The sequence below is a fragment of the Patagioenas fasciata genome, chromosome 9 (assembly GCF_037038585.1).
Source record: "Patagioenas fasciata isolate bPatFas1 chromosome 9, bPatFas1.hap1, whole genome shotgun sequence".
NCBI classification, from domain to species: domain Eukaryota; kingdom Metazoa; phylum Chordata; class Aves; order Columbiformes; family Columbidae; genus Patagioenas; species Patagioenas fasciata.
The window spans coordinates 20,146,814-20,161,717 of record NC_092528.1 but is presented as its reverse complement, the minus strand read 5'-3'; the positions used below and the strand labels follow the sequence as shown (position 1 = coordinate 20,161,717).

The 14,904-nt window shown below is 37.4% G+C and overlaps 1 protein-coding gene across 7 annotated transcripts in view; it reads right to left on the bottom strand.

The window, feature by feature from the left end:
• NAALADL2 (N-acetylated alpha-linked acidic dipeptidase like 2) overlaps positions 1–14,904 on the bottom strand; it is a 444,279-nt gene that overhangs the window by 414,466 nt on the left and 14,909 nt on the right. For all 7 annotated transcript variants that reach the window (XM_071812576.1, XM_071812575.1, XM_071812577.1 and 4 more), the window contains one exon: positions 3,927–3,989. The gene's annotated coding sequence lies outside the window, so the exon portion shown is untranslated. The remainder of the gene's footprint in view (positions 1–3,926; positions 3,990–14,904) is intronic.

The window sequence follows — 14,904 nt, the reverse complement described above, 5'->3', positions numbered from 1 at the left end:
AAATTAAAATGCATTAGGTTCTGCTAACGCTTTTGAGTGTTGAAAAAATTCCCAAGATGTTCCTGCTAAAATAATGACTCGAGGAAATGCAGTCAAAGACACTTCCCTCCACTCTCAAATACACTATGCATAGACAATCTTACTACATGCATTTCAAATCACTGTTTTGACTAAAGACTCTTTCGGAACCCAGGGGTCAGCACGTGAGCTTCCTCCCCGTCTTTGCTCTGCTGATTAAACAGCAATTAAACTATTTCACCATTAAGCTACTTCATGGTATTTTCCTGCACAGTTTGGGAGATTTTCTGATGGTTAATCTCTCTGACCATCATTAACACGCTACAGCCAAAGGCGACTATGAGAGAATGATCAATTAAGCAAGCGATCAGCAATTTCCTTTGCCCAGTCCAACCCCCTAAAATTAAGTGGTTGAGGGTTGACCACTGTGCCACAATGAAAATTAGTGAAACACATTTTACCTCATTATTCCTGTTTGAATAGCTAATTACCTAAAAACAAATCATTCAGCCATAGCAATGAAGAACTGCAAATTGTTTGTTGACATTGTCTTGTGGCCATATCTTCTTCACATGTTCTTTCTGCTATGACTTCTATTATACCACTAGAAGCAATGCTATTTATAAAGCAACTACACAAAACAGTTTGGAGGAAAGCAGTTGGATAATAATGTTTTAAAACAGCTAGAAGGTGGCAGCAACAGAGTGAACAGCCTCAGATACAAAGAAGTGAGGGACGACTTCTTTATTGCATGAGTGATCCCCCCAAAGTCAATAGAACAGCAAGGACACTCGAGGAATAACATGGTGCAAACCAGAAGAGGGGCTAGAAACTGGCCTGATTTTAATGAACAAGGTTCTTCAGGGTTTTAAAATGCATCTTCTAAAAGTGAAAAGGTAACAATTTCACTGACAAATTCATGAACAGTAACTCCTCCAAATCTTATCTTTCCCCACTTGGCCAGGTTATCCTCCCTTACTTCCTCCCTTCTTCAATTACTTTTTCTTCATATGTAGAAAAGCCATCTTACGCTATAAGGAGTCACTTATTTGGGGATAAGGATCTGTGATTCACTGTGCTGAAATATGAGATCAGCATGTCCCCATGACTTAGAAATACAGCACCTTTATTTATTTAAATAGGAAGAGAGACATTTGTGTACGAAAAGGAGTTGAAGGAATATTTTGGGTTCGGAAGCCAAACAGCTGTACCATCAATAGTCAAGTCTAATTACTTGGGGAGGTGGGGAACAGGATAGGGGACAAACCACAATCAGTTAAATTGAAATTTTAATACTTTCAACCTATTCATTTGTAGTTTAAGAACAGAAACTGATTCAGAAAGACACGGTTCCCAGTTCACTTCCCTATCTCCTTTCTCCTGGCTGAAAATAAGTTTACTGGAAACCAGTATTAACTGTAGACCACTGTCTTTGGCCTACTGCAGGAAGGGCTGTCACCGGAGTGAATGTTCTGGGCATCCCTTCAGCTCTTCCTGGGTTCTATGTGCAAGTTCCTTAGTGAACTAAAGAAGCAGTGATGGGGTTCATGTGTTTCTCTTTTTGTTCTTAATGTGTATTTGCTATTTGATGGATGGAGATCTTGGACAATCTCCCACTAATGTTATATTTTAACTCATGGTAATTTTGCTAATCTGTGTATTTCAACCATTGCTTGCAGGGACATCCAGTAGTTGAGAGAACAGACTAATATATGGATGTAATTCTTACAGATGCAATCAGCTGGCACACAGAGATTTAAATATGTATAACTATGCATCAGAGTATGCCCAGCTCTATAGAGGAAGTTGGGACAAATCAATGTCAGAACATTAGGAAACTAAGGATCACGTCTATATGCAGAGATTGGGTGATCCAAAGTCTACTCTTCTGCAAATCTGCCAAACCATAGTTGGCCAATTCCTTGCCATTATTTCAAGGCATTATGGAAGTGTTTTAGATTTCCCTTCACAGCACTGCTTCACACATCAGTGCATGCCCCATTCAGATTTGAAATACTACAGACCTCCATTTAGGTTTACCTCAGAACAATTTACTGTATTGTTATAGTCAAATACAGGCGGGGGTGGATTTGTGGGGATGCATAGAGAAAACAGCGCTGAGTTCCACTTCATTTAATTTAAGTTTTCCTTTAGTCTCTCTTTGTTTACAGTAACAAAAATAATTAATCACACAAATATAACAGCCTTGGAACTGTCTGGCTTATTCACTGAAATTATGTTATCAGTTTTCACAATGCCAGAACTCATCTTCTCTCTTTGTACTGGATTCACATCTCAGATTTTCTTCTAATACCAATAGGAGAAAAGTAAGGTTGGGGAGCTCAGTATTAGGGCTTACAGAGCTTTGTCCCAAAGTCTGTACTAACATGTAAACAAAAGAGAGTGTCCAAAGTACAAATTAAAAGTGTTCTTTGGTAGTGTTCCTGAACAAGTTTTGATTGCTAGTCAAAAGAACAAAAATAAAAATTCTAAACTTTTTAGATATTCATTTTATAATTTGTTTTAAAACAAATTCAACACATTTCATTTTAATTGAGCCAAAGGAATATCAGAACTGTAAAAGGTGGCTCTGAATGTAACACACTAGAAATGCTCAAACAGCTATCAAATATGCATACACTAATGCAAAGAAGTTTCTGCTGTGTTAGAAGCAGAGCTAACTGTGCTACATTACAATCCCAGATGAAAGAGGAATAGAAATCTGAATATAGGGCAGGTGACACCATAAACCGCTCTTGTTTTCCCTTAAAGAGTCAATTCCTACCCAGATTTTCTAGGAATTTCCAGACTGCAAAAATGATGGCAATGTGATTTTCTTCAGTTCTTCTGTTTTTAAAAACCTGTTACTAGCAATACTGATAAAATGCACCAACTTTTAAAAATATACTATGAAGAAAAATAACGTGCACTGAAATAGATTTTGTGCTGTTTGCCAGATTGCAAAACATGTGTGTGAGTCATTGTTGAAGAATCCCTTCAGAAGTACTCACACAAAATGTCACGAACAGTTCTATACAGTGCGAATTTACTTCTTGAAGTTAGCAGAAAGTGGTAAACTCTTGTCCTATTATTATTTGCAGATTACACTTCCTGGACATCACATAAAATGCAAAAGGAAAAAAATTACTCGTAAGTGTAGCACTAGATCTGTCATTTAAACCTTCAACTCCTGCTTAAAAGGCACTTATATACATGTTAATGAAGTTCTCTTTCACAGTCGTTTTAGTAAAACACTCCATGTATTTTTGATTGCTATCACAAAACTGAAGTTCAAGGTGAAAATAACTACGAGGTTTTTTTTATTAGACGTTTAGATGCTTTGTTGTATCTAAACTATCTCAAATATTTCTTGTAATAGAATTCCAACAAATATCTATTCTTATGCTAACACTTTTGCATTAAAATGGGTTTACTGATATTGCTCATTAGGTTCACTTACCCAGCCAGCAAATACACAAGAAAAACAGATTACCTTTCGATGTGTTTACAAGCAGCAAATGCATTATAATAACTATATAACATACATTGAAAAAGAATAAGAAATTATAAATACTGAAGAGAATGCTGTCAACTTACAAGTATGTATTCCTTTGAAACAAACAAAAAAAAAACATAGCCATATATATTTTATGTGACTAGCACTGCAGTGTGCAACATTTGCAAAGTAATTACCATAATTCACAAATACTTCTATAGAAGAAACTAAGAAATAAATCCTTTATGTTAGTACCATTCTCAAGTGTGGATTGTATTATGCAGCTTTGATATACATTCATCAGGTAATCGTTAAGAATTCCTAGCATTTCACCCTTCAGAAGCACTGAAAAGTCAATGTTATTTAACTGTTGCACAAATGTTAATAAGAAGTCATAATCCACAGAGCTTACCCTGGGCCAACAGAAAGAAGCCCAGAACCATCCAAAGTTATTTTCAGTGTCCAGACAAGAGATCTGAAAGAGAGAATAACAAAGGGTTTGTGACAAAGCTGACACAGAGTACTCTGAAAGGAGCAAAATCAATTGTGACATTTTTCATTTATTTGTAAATGCCTCTTTGGCAGTATGCTCACTCAAAACGACAGTTGACTCTTACAGAATAGGGGAGGTGATGGTAAAATAGAGGAATCCTGACAGTTGCTTTAATGAGATTCTGCATTAGGACCACTCTACCACTCTCCCTCAACAAGGAGTATGCCCTTCACTTTCAATCTTATATCCTCCAATTTGGAAAGCATTAACCCTATGAAAAACTCTATTCAGCCTCCTCTAATCAGCATCACAGCTCTTCTTTCTACCTTCTTCACTGTCTCACTGACATTTATGTATGGAGCCCACTCACTCTTTTAAATAAGTAGCATAGAGCAAATAAAACTTCAACTTGACAGTATTGCTTTAATCAAAGCCTAGTTGCAGTGTGTGTGGTGAGGGGAGAATAAGACCCTCAAAACACACCTTAGTTGATATTAGGAGTGCAGACAAGCCCACAGAGCATCCCTCTCAGCATTGTGAATTGTGCTACTGGAAGTGTTCAATGCAGGAGCCTCTGACGCTCACATTTTCTTTATTGTGAAAATAAATAGGAACATTTGTAACATGACAGGAAACTTGCCTTGCAAATATTGAGAGAGTAATCATTCTGGGAACAGAAACAGACAGGGAATTTTAATAACTATAACAATGTTCAGCATGGTAACAAGTATCCAAGAAGAGGTCACTGGCTTGAGGATCTAATGCATGAGTGTACTTACTCTGAAATACCTCCATTCTGAGCTATTTCACTCTCACGCTTGCAAACAATAATAACTTTTTTGTTGTTCAAACTTGTTTTCTAGTACTATATCACTTATCTTTCAATTAAACTAGATGACAGCACTGGATATATTATGGTAGCCTCAGGCTGTACTGAAATTAGTATTTTATCCTCTGTTAACAGTGGTAAAACATTTGTCATTACAACAGGAAGTTTTTTGTTAAAAAAACCCCTCTCATATTGATATTGCTAAGAAGAACTTGAATCCTGCTTCTTTCGCATACGGTAAACAAGTCTGAGTCAAAAGAAAAAAAAAAAGAAAGAAAAAAAAAGAAGAAAAATACACCTGCAATAATACTGCTCAGTCTGCATTTCAAAAACAATTCCATATCACCTCTGTATGAAATCTGGATAACTAAGTCATGTTCGGGGAGTTTGCAATGAATTCATCTATACCTAAACCTGATAGACAATCTGTCTACGTAAACTGTGATTAAAGATCTCTCATTTAACGCAAAAAAGAAGAGAGAGATGGGTCATGTTCATGAGTTACAGAGCAGTAACAAGCACTTTGCTTGACAACCTCCAGCGAACCAGAGCAACAATCCATGGCTCAAGCAAAATTTCCATTTTTCACTTGATTCATTTGCTTCAAAAATGCCAACTTTTAGAGTATGGCATAGCTTTCTAAAGCAACATTTTTGGAAGCTTCAATTTGATGATGCAGACTAAAGGTGTAACTTTGAAGTCTTTTGCAAAATCCTTCATCGTTTATAAGAACTTTTAAAGAGCATCAATCAATAGAAACAAGCACTGTTATCCACTTTCAGCATTAGTTTATATTTCCTCTTACTGAAGATTCACTCTTCACTGAAACATTTTAAAATTAGCGTAGCAAAGCCTATCACAACATTAAGTTACCTACTGAGCATATCAGTCTGACTTAACAAAAAAAAAACATACACTTCGAAGCAAATTCTCTGGCAGTTTCTTGTGACTGCTATCAATTCTCCTAAGTTAAAAGACCTTTTATATTTCATTCTTAGAAATACTTAGTTACTCCTAGCAACATTTCACATCTGGATGGAAAGCAGAAAAGGCCAGATTCTGACCTTGCTGCAGTATTGGAGCACCGATGAAAAAGAATGAAGTCAACATAAATTTACTCTAAAAAGGAAAAAAATTACTATTTAGCTCCAAGGAAGGCTGTTTTATAATTCAGACAGGCGATCTTGAGGCACAGCAGAGCAATAATGACTAACACCACATACTAAAGGGAGTATAAATTTTAATGATACCACTCATAAAACTCACATTTTAAAGGTTACAAAACAGAAACAAGCTTACAAAGAAAACACATAAATCATTCAACGTGTCGGGTTCCTACTCTTCAGCTATTTTAAGAATTAACAGCCTGTCTATTGCTAAATAAAGTAGAATGTGCTGCACTTATTTATGCAGGACAGAAAAGGAACGTACACAAGAGTTCAGCAACCTTACACACCTTTGTAGCAACACAATATCTACAATAATTTATACCTCCAATTATTATTCATTTTTCAATAAAATTAAACAAAAACACTTGGCCAAATTCACTTACATCTAGACAAGATCACAACAATATAAAATTAGGCTACATGGACTTCTTATCCAGATGCAGTGATGCACTTAACTACCTGCTCATATGCATTTCATTGCAGTCCCTTAAATATTGTTGATGGGGCACCCACATCAACAGACTAGATCACCTGAATGTTCAAACACAGTCAAATATCAGCGAACAACAAAGTCCATTAAAATACTGCATTTTGTTCTCAGGTTTTTAAACGACAAATTTTTTTTGCCTTGCATGTAAATTAAAGTTCACCATTTATCAAGGAACTCAGGTAGGCTTCTGAACAAATCACAACACACAAGCACCACATTCCAAATTATCTGCACCACAAACTGACCTGAGCTGTTACTAACACTGATGGAAAAATCAAGTTTACTATAGTTTATATCTATCTATTATTAGAAACTGATAAATTAAGCATTAATTGTAGATCCAATATGCAAATAGAAATAAGTCACACCAGTCCAAACAAAAAAACCCTAATTAACCATCCTACTGTGCCCCCAACCCAATCTTCATCCTATTTGTTCTTCATAAATTCACTGATCATTATTCTTGCTTGAAACACCTTCCTTGTAATCAAGCACCGAATTTTACCATCATAAGGGCTCAGTCAAGTTTAGTCTGATCTACACTCCAATCAACCTCCCTGAAACAAAAGAGCAGCTTCGGGGGTAAAATCAGGAGTTGAACATATCTCTGTGGGTGCTGGAAATAATGTAAACCTGCTTTTTTTTTTCCAGAACAGGGAAACATCCTCTGGTGCATCCTCAATAAGACTTCTGTTGTCCTAACTCCATGACTTTGATGGGAGAAACAGGGTGCAACATTGATACAGCACACCAGTTAGAGCCATCAAATGGTCTGTAGTACGCATCACTTCTGCTTGTAACAACAAGGAAGACATTCTGAAAATACAAACCTTTTCTTCATCTTGTGCTCCGTACTGATGGAGAAACATTCTGCCCTGCTCTCCACTCATATCATGAGAATGAAACAGAAACACGGCCTTACATTCTCATTTTTATTATTTTAATGAGTCTGCAATTGTAACTGCTATCAATACAGGACATTTTAAATGGCTGGTTGTTAAAATAGTGACTTAAAGCAAATAAGCCACTTCTAATGTTGAACTTTGACAGACGTGTCATTTAAATCCACAAACGACCTTTAGAGCCCAACCAGATTTCCACAAAAAAATCACACATAGTTTTGCTCAGTGGTCATTTCTCTTTTTCACAGAAACTGGCTCCTGCATTTCACTGCCTATCCCAAAATTCACAGGCCACGTCACCAGAGGGAGGGCAGCAGGACACCGGCCACAGGTTCACTGGTGGGAACACCCACTGGAGGACGCTGTGCTGAGGGCACTTCTGCCAGAGCTGCGAGTAACTCCCACCTCCAGATCACAAACGTCCTCTGGGCTCTTTCTGGAAGCAGCGAGCCAAGGGTCAGGCTCACCGCAGAAAGCTTTCACGAATAAGCCTTTCTGCATACTGACCCAGGGATCAGGCCTCTAGTTTTTTGTTTTGAGAGATAACTCAGCTCTAATATTACTTTTGTTCTTAATATTCTTCCATGTTTGAGCTGTTTAATGGTTAACTCCAAATTCGTTTATTTTTTTCATCAGTAGACAAACATGAAAAGACACTTGAACAAGGTCATTTTGACTTGCCCCAGCCAAAATCTTTCCCTATCAGAGGGAATATTTCTACTCACTGGACTTTAATATTGAATGTAGATTTGGGGTCTAGTCTCACTCCAAAGAGTGCAGCAATCAACCCCAGGTTTACACAGCTCTCACTGGCAACACTCATTCGATTTAAAACTACAAACTTGTATTTGAAATTTCTGCATCCAACTACCAGTTAGAGTCAACCAATTTCTTAAAGCTGTACTGCTTAAAGAAAAATATTTGGTTTACAATGGCAATAAACTCAAACATTTTCAATAAGCTGTCTTCCTTGCACCATGTCTTTAATTCTGGAATCTTTTCCTGTAACTCTGCAGGAACTTTGAGTAAACTGCTAACATATCATGGTATTATTTTTCCAATCTTTGTTTTCTTAGGAAATTATTTAAGAAGAAAAACCTTGAACAGTGATCTCAGCATTCATACAGCAGTGAACTTCAGGTACAGTAATTGTGTTGCTGTGAGCTATGACGACTTTCCCATGGGGGACAAATGACCTGGTAATTCAAGAATGACAAACTCGAAAGTAAGGTAAGACGGGGGAGGGAAAGGATTTCCCCCTAGGATGAGATAAATATAATTTCTCACGGCAGTGTATATCTCTTAGGCCTCAGGTGGTTTTCAGTTAATGAGATTAGTTCCAGCAGGCAGTGAAATCCCAGGATATAGGATTTATATTTCAGCAGTTTTCACTTCATCCAGCAAGCACAGTGTAGTCAATCTTTGTGTCATTTTGTTATTGTCCTGGTTTGGGTCTCGTTCTCAGATTCAAGCCTGGCTAAAGCACCTCGTAACTTTGACTTGAAAGCTTAGGCATCATGTAAAGAGTGTTTAAATGTTTAAAAGGGACGAGAAAGGCAGCAGTCTTAATCTGTAGGAAAGGATTTTTATTTAACTTTTCAGATGTACTTTCATGCAATGAAATTTTATCTTGTAATTATGTTAAAAAAAAAAAAAAAAAACAACTACCAAAAAACCACATACAAGGTCACACACATTTTTATCCTGAACAGACACAAAAAAGGCAGTATGCACTGATGAAAGAACCACTGCCTTTTTAAAGATGAACATTAACAGCATAGAAAGACTGTTTAGTTCAGCATCTTCTATATGCCAATGATAGTCACCCAGCTCGGTAATGACCAAAACAAGTTCCTATCCAGCAACTACCCACCAGATGTACAAACTGGAGTTTCACTCCAGTCCCCAGTTCTGCTCTCACAACAAAACCTTCACTTCTGTTGCCAGTTCTGGCCGTATCACAGTTTAAACTGAGGCAGCCTCATGCGGTGCTAGGAGAGGGAGGCATTTTGTTTGATGACAAGGCACAGCAGAAGGATTCAGAAGTGTACAGATAAAGTACCTGGAGCTATCCAAAATGCAAACCATTATACAGAGTTATTAAGCAGAAGGTTTTTTATAAGTTAACGTAGCGGAAAAAAAAAAAAAAAAAAAAAAAACACACAAAAAAAACCCACTGAAGGCAGATAATAATACTGATTTTCTTTTTACTAAGAATTCTTCCACACACAGCCTGATTTTAACTTGCAATCACTGCATATTAATAACTGCTAATTTAACAAGTGTTTCACACTTTGGACAGTATTTTTAGCTATGAACTTAATTAGAAAAAAAAACCTTTCAAAAACATTACTATTGTAAAGAAAATGCAGAAAAAAACTACTGTTGACAACATGCTTTAGCTGGCTCTTTCCCATCCAATAGGAGAACAACCACAGCCCTTTCCTCCTCTCTTGTGAAACAAAATGTGTATATGTCATATCAAGAAAATGCTATATTAGTCCCAGGCTTCTTTCCAAGCCAATCTGATTAAACTACATATCTGGAAAGCATACAAAGAAATTATTTTAATCAGGGTAATTTAACCTCAAAATACAAGATGAACTCTATTCAAAAGACTTTATATGATGCCCAAGTCCATCACAGGAAAAGCCGTATTCTTTCTAGTTTTAACTTACAAGCCTGACTTAAATACAGGCAAAACACACCCACCCTGACATCACTGTTTTAACTTCTTTTATTTTTACTTATGAATCTGCCTTCTCATTCTGTGCCAATGCACCACCCCATTGTCTTTATTCTTCAACCTCTACAGAGCCAGCACTTCATTAACCAGGTGTCTTCAGTTACACTTGATAAGTACAATCATCTCTGTGACAAAGGAAAGAGAGTGTTTATCATAGGTCAGGGTCAAGAGCAGCAAAAGCTGAGTAAAGGGCAACTGTTCAAAGTTGCGAGAGCTATTTCCTTTTTCTGTGGAAGTACGGAGCTAGAACTGGTATGAAAGTGTATCATATAACTGAAAAAAGGCAACATCAGCAAATGCTTCTGAGGACACGGAGGCCAACACCTGACCACAAATTAATTTCTGGCACAATTCAAAGCCTCATAACCATTGGAATCTAAAGGCTAAATAAACACCTAAGCATTTAGTAACCACCACCACTTGAACTGGCTAGAACTCAGAAAAACGCAGTTGTGTAGCGATGTGGTTTCACAGGCAAGTGATATTAAAATGCATTCGCCTGTCAGGATAGCTAAATGTTTGCTTACCTGCGAAGTAAATACACATTTGCTCTCAAGTTAAACCCAATGAGTATTTCCAGTTGTGCACAAAGCAAAGCATGCCGTTTTCAATTAAATATAACATGCAAATGGTATTTTCAACAATAAGAAAATGAACTACTACGGTAATTGTTCTGGAAGTGCTACAATTATAAGTGTAATCAGAATGTATTATGCTTTCTGTCGGCAAAATAATATTTTGTAGTGGGAGGGAACTCCTTTCACACACTTTAATAATCAGCTCACAAGCTTCAAAAAGAAAATCTATTTTAAATCTCTCCCATCATTTTATTATCAGCCTTTGAAAGTAACAGGCCCATGAGAAAAATTTTATAAAAGCATGATCACAGGGTGAGTTACCTTAAAACAATGTTTTCAAAACAAAAAAAGAAACAAAAATCAGCAGTCTGCAAGTATTTACATTTGTTTTAAGGCTAGAAGGATCAATTAAAATAAACAATTTGGATCTCTCTTGTAATTAGAAGTCAAGAACCCTCATACAGAAATACTTGCCACAAGAAAGAGGCTTTAAAAGGAGTGTTTATTTATAGTTGTACAACGTTCCAGAAGATTTATCCAGGAAAAAGAAAAAGTGCAGCTTTGTGATTCTATTTTGAAGTGTTTATGTGCATTCAGTGGTCTTAATCTACTCTGACTAGCTTAAAAAAAAAAAAAAAAGTCTAAATACTTGCTTTAACCTTACCTTTCTCTTGGTCAAGTCCACTACTGCTGCAAGCAATTTCATTGCTAAATGAATCACTGCACAAAAGTTCCCTCATAGAGCCTATTATCGGCATTTGGCTGAAGACAGCGCAAACACATTAAGCTTCCTGAGAAGTGAAAAGGAGAGTCAGCCGCTCTCTTTTCACAACAGCAAGCAAAAATGGCCTGATTTTGAGAAGAGACTGCCACACTCCCTCTTAGCTGGCAAAGGACTGCAATTTTACAAGTGCAGGTCATGAGTTACGGGTGCTATCTCCTCCATCCACAGCGTACTATGCATCCATATAGGTGGTTGTATATAAACAAGCACAAGAAAGTTGTGTCCTGTCATGTCATCCTACAGAGAGGCAAAGCAGCTGAAAAAAACACTGCTGCCATAAACTGAAGGGGCAACTAGTCCAGTTCTGTCCTTGAAAGTATGAAGACAAATATCTGTACATAACTAGGCATGAGCTCTATGCTTTGTTTCTTCTTCTCACCTGTACATTTATCTCTTAATATTTGAAATGTTAAAAGAAAACTATTACACTAGAAATTCAACTAAGGGTTTATTTTACAGAAAAAGGGCAGGAATTTAATCTCCACTAAGACTCCTTTATACTGCCATAAAAATAGTGGAAAAAGTGCGTATATGACAGCATGTATAGCTATAGAAATATTACACCCAGATACACACTTTCCAGCGTAAACTGAAAGCAGCCTTAGCATAAATAAGAAAAAAATCACATAGTTCAGTGAAGAGACTCCACCTTGGCTGTGAATATAATCCAACATCTGCTGCTCTGTCTGGCCTGGGACAGAGCACACCCTGTCAGAGGCTGGATATCAAACATCACATAATGCTGCATGATAAGCCAGAGTGATGCCAGAGGACGGCAATACTAAAGCTGCTTTGCTTGCATTGCAAATATCCTAAAGCAAGACTACTTTTGAGGAAGAAAAATAACAACGCAATAAAACATCAAGTTTGAAGTCTCGTAATCCCTGAAATTTTTGCTCCTAGGTCCAGAGGTCTGCCTGCCACAGCTGCCTGCATGTGTCAGGAAAGATTCGGCTTCCTTCTGCTGCAGGAATGCATTAGATGGAACCTTGCTCGGGAGAGGAGAGAGCTGCTGGCATCAGCCTGATGTATATGAAAGAAGACAGACTATAAAGTTTAAGAAAGTGTGGAAACTTTACGAGACAGTTTTGTGATTAAAAAAAGACGATAAAATGAAATGGACAGAAGTTGTCTAAAAGAATTTTCATTTTGCTTAATGTTTACTGAAACAAGTATTGATTGATACATTCACAGCTTCATTGCAGTAAGGATTAGATTAGGGCTACTGAACTAACTCAAGATGATGCACTATATGACAGCAAGAAAAATTAAACAGTTCAAGCTGCGATCTTGTCAGATCTCAGAATCCAGACAGGACAAGAGTGATGATAGCAAACTTCCACAGAACGCTGGGAAAGACAGCAGGGAATTCAGTGCCATTCCTACTAAGCAAATGCCCAGCAGACTTGGTTCTAAAGGCTGAGACACCAACCCAGGCTTCTGACCACGGTGATCATTAACCATCACCAACACCACCTTTAGCAAGAGAATCCTCTTGTTCTTGCAAAGCACTCCAGCAATGTTTTCGGTCATCTCAACACAGAACAGCCCTGGCTCACAAAGTTCACACATAGAGGAATCAAAATGAATCCTTTTGGAAAGTCCTTGAATGGAGCTGCTTGAGTATTTTTATTATTTTAATGACAAAGAGGATCTATATGGTCAGAAAACAGGGCAGTTACAGAGTACCCCACCAGCCTTCCAGTAAAAAGTGCCGTCCACTTTCCATACCAGACAGCAGCGCCGCACACTGTTCTGCACAACTACAATGCAGTGGATGAAAAACTGTTACCCACAGACAAGATTTTTGAACCATCAGACCACAAAAATTTCCCTAGAATCACTGCATACACTCAGCATATCAGGATGTTGCATACCCTTCATTAAAATGGCCACAGAACCACATTAAAACGACAGCATGGAGAGTTTCCCCTCACAGAGCCCTCTGCGCTGCAGGCCTAGCACAGGAGTTTCCACAAACAAATGACACGTTCCATTTGTTGAAGAAATATCTCTCTTAAATAAGTGACAGCATGCCAGCGCTTTGCAAATGTTGTAGTGAGGTTCACTCTATAATGTTAAGATTCTTGTGTATATTGTGCTGGAGGATTTTAAGTGCTGCTACAGTTCACTAATGATTTTCACAACTTGGATTCCAGTGAAGTGTTTTGGTTATTTCTCAGGACTCCACTTCCAGTACATCTTGTGCATTGGCTTGCAATAGATTCAAAGTCCTCAAGAAACCTCAAAAAAATGCAACAATCTCTTTTAAGACTACTAAGTAAAAATCATCAACATGAGCATTAGAAAAGCCTGCTCTGGAAGAAATGCTGCCAACTTTTAGTTTCTTTTACTTCCAGACCTTTCATCAACCTCACTCCACTGTGAGTTTTCATGTTACATTGACTTATCGCTGCCACAAAGGATAGCATAGACATCCCACTTGACTACAATCAAAAATAATTTCTGTGCCCGATCTTAGGCAAATAAGCAGGAAACATGATTTACTTTTGATTTTAAGAGATTGATAACCTTGAGTTTTAAACTGTACCTGGCATTTCCCTGATCTCATCTTCCCATGAGAAAGGCAGAAAGTCCTCATCTGCAAATTACTAAAAATAATCAGCTGCAAGATGTGACCTTGGATAAAGCAATGTTAAATTGGCCAGCAAATTTTTCTGAGGCATCACTGTTATTAACTTGCAATTTTTTCATTTCAGTCTGCCACTGATGCTTGGCAGGTTATAATTTTTCATTTTCTCACTTGGTTGATGCTCACTCAAGTGGGGACTATGGAGATTGTGGTTGAGAATTTTTACAAAGATATTTTTCCCCTTTTACTCTATCATATCAGGATACAAATACAAATCGTCTTTATGAGGTGGGTTACCTTCTACATATAATAGGATTACTGTTTAAAAAGATCCTTTCAGTACTCCAGGTTGTCTTACCTGGAACTCATGAGCTTTCCAGTGTGTTAATGGACAGTTGTACAACTGCTACCTGTTTAGCACATTCCCATCAGATATCACGTGGTCTAACTGCACCTCCATTTTACAGTTAATATACAATGAAAGTTTTGCAATATTAGTGAATTAGTCCTTTCCCTTGAAGTGACCACTCTTTTTTTTTTTTTTAATCTTTTTGAAAGTCATTTATCACTTTCCTACAGGAGAGCATTGCCCATTCGTGGCTCCACATCACCTTCCCATTCTCTCATCATTCCTTTGCTACTGATTTAATGCCTAATAGCTGCAATAAACAGCTCCTCCCAGTGATCTGTTCTTGAACAACACTTCCTATTTCTTTGAGAGTTTGTTGTTTTGGGGTTTGGTTTTGTTTTTTTCCAAATATCCTCTGCTCACGCAGAAAATGTCCAGAATAAAAATGTCTAAGTGA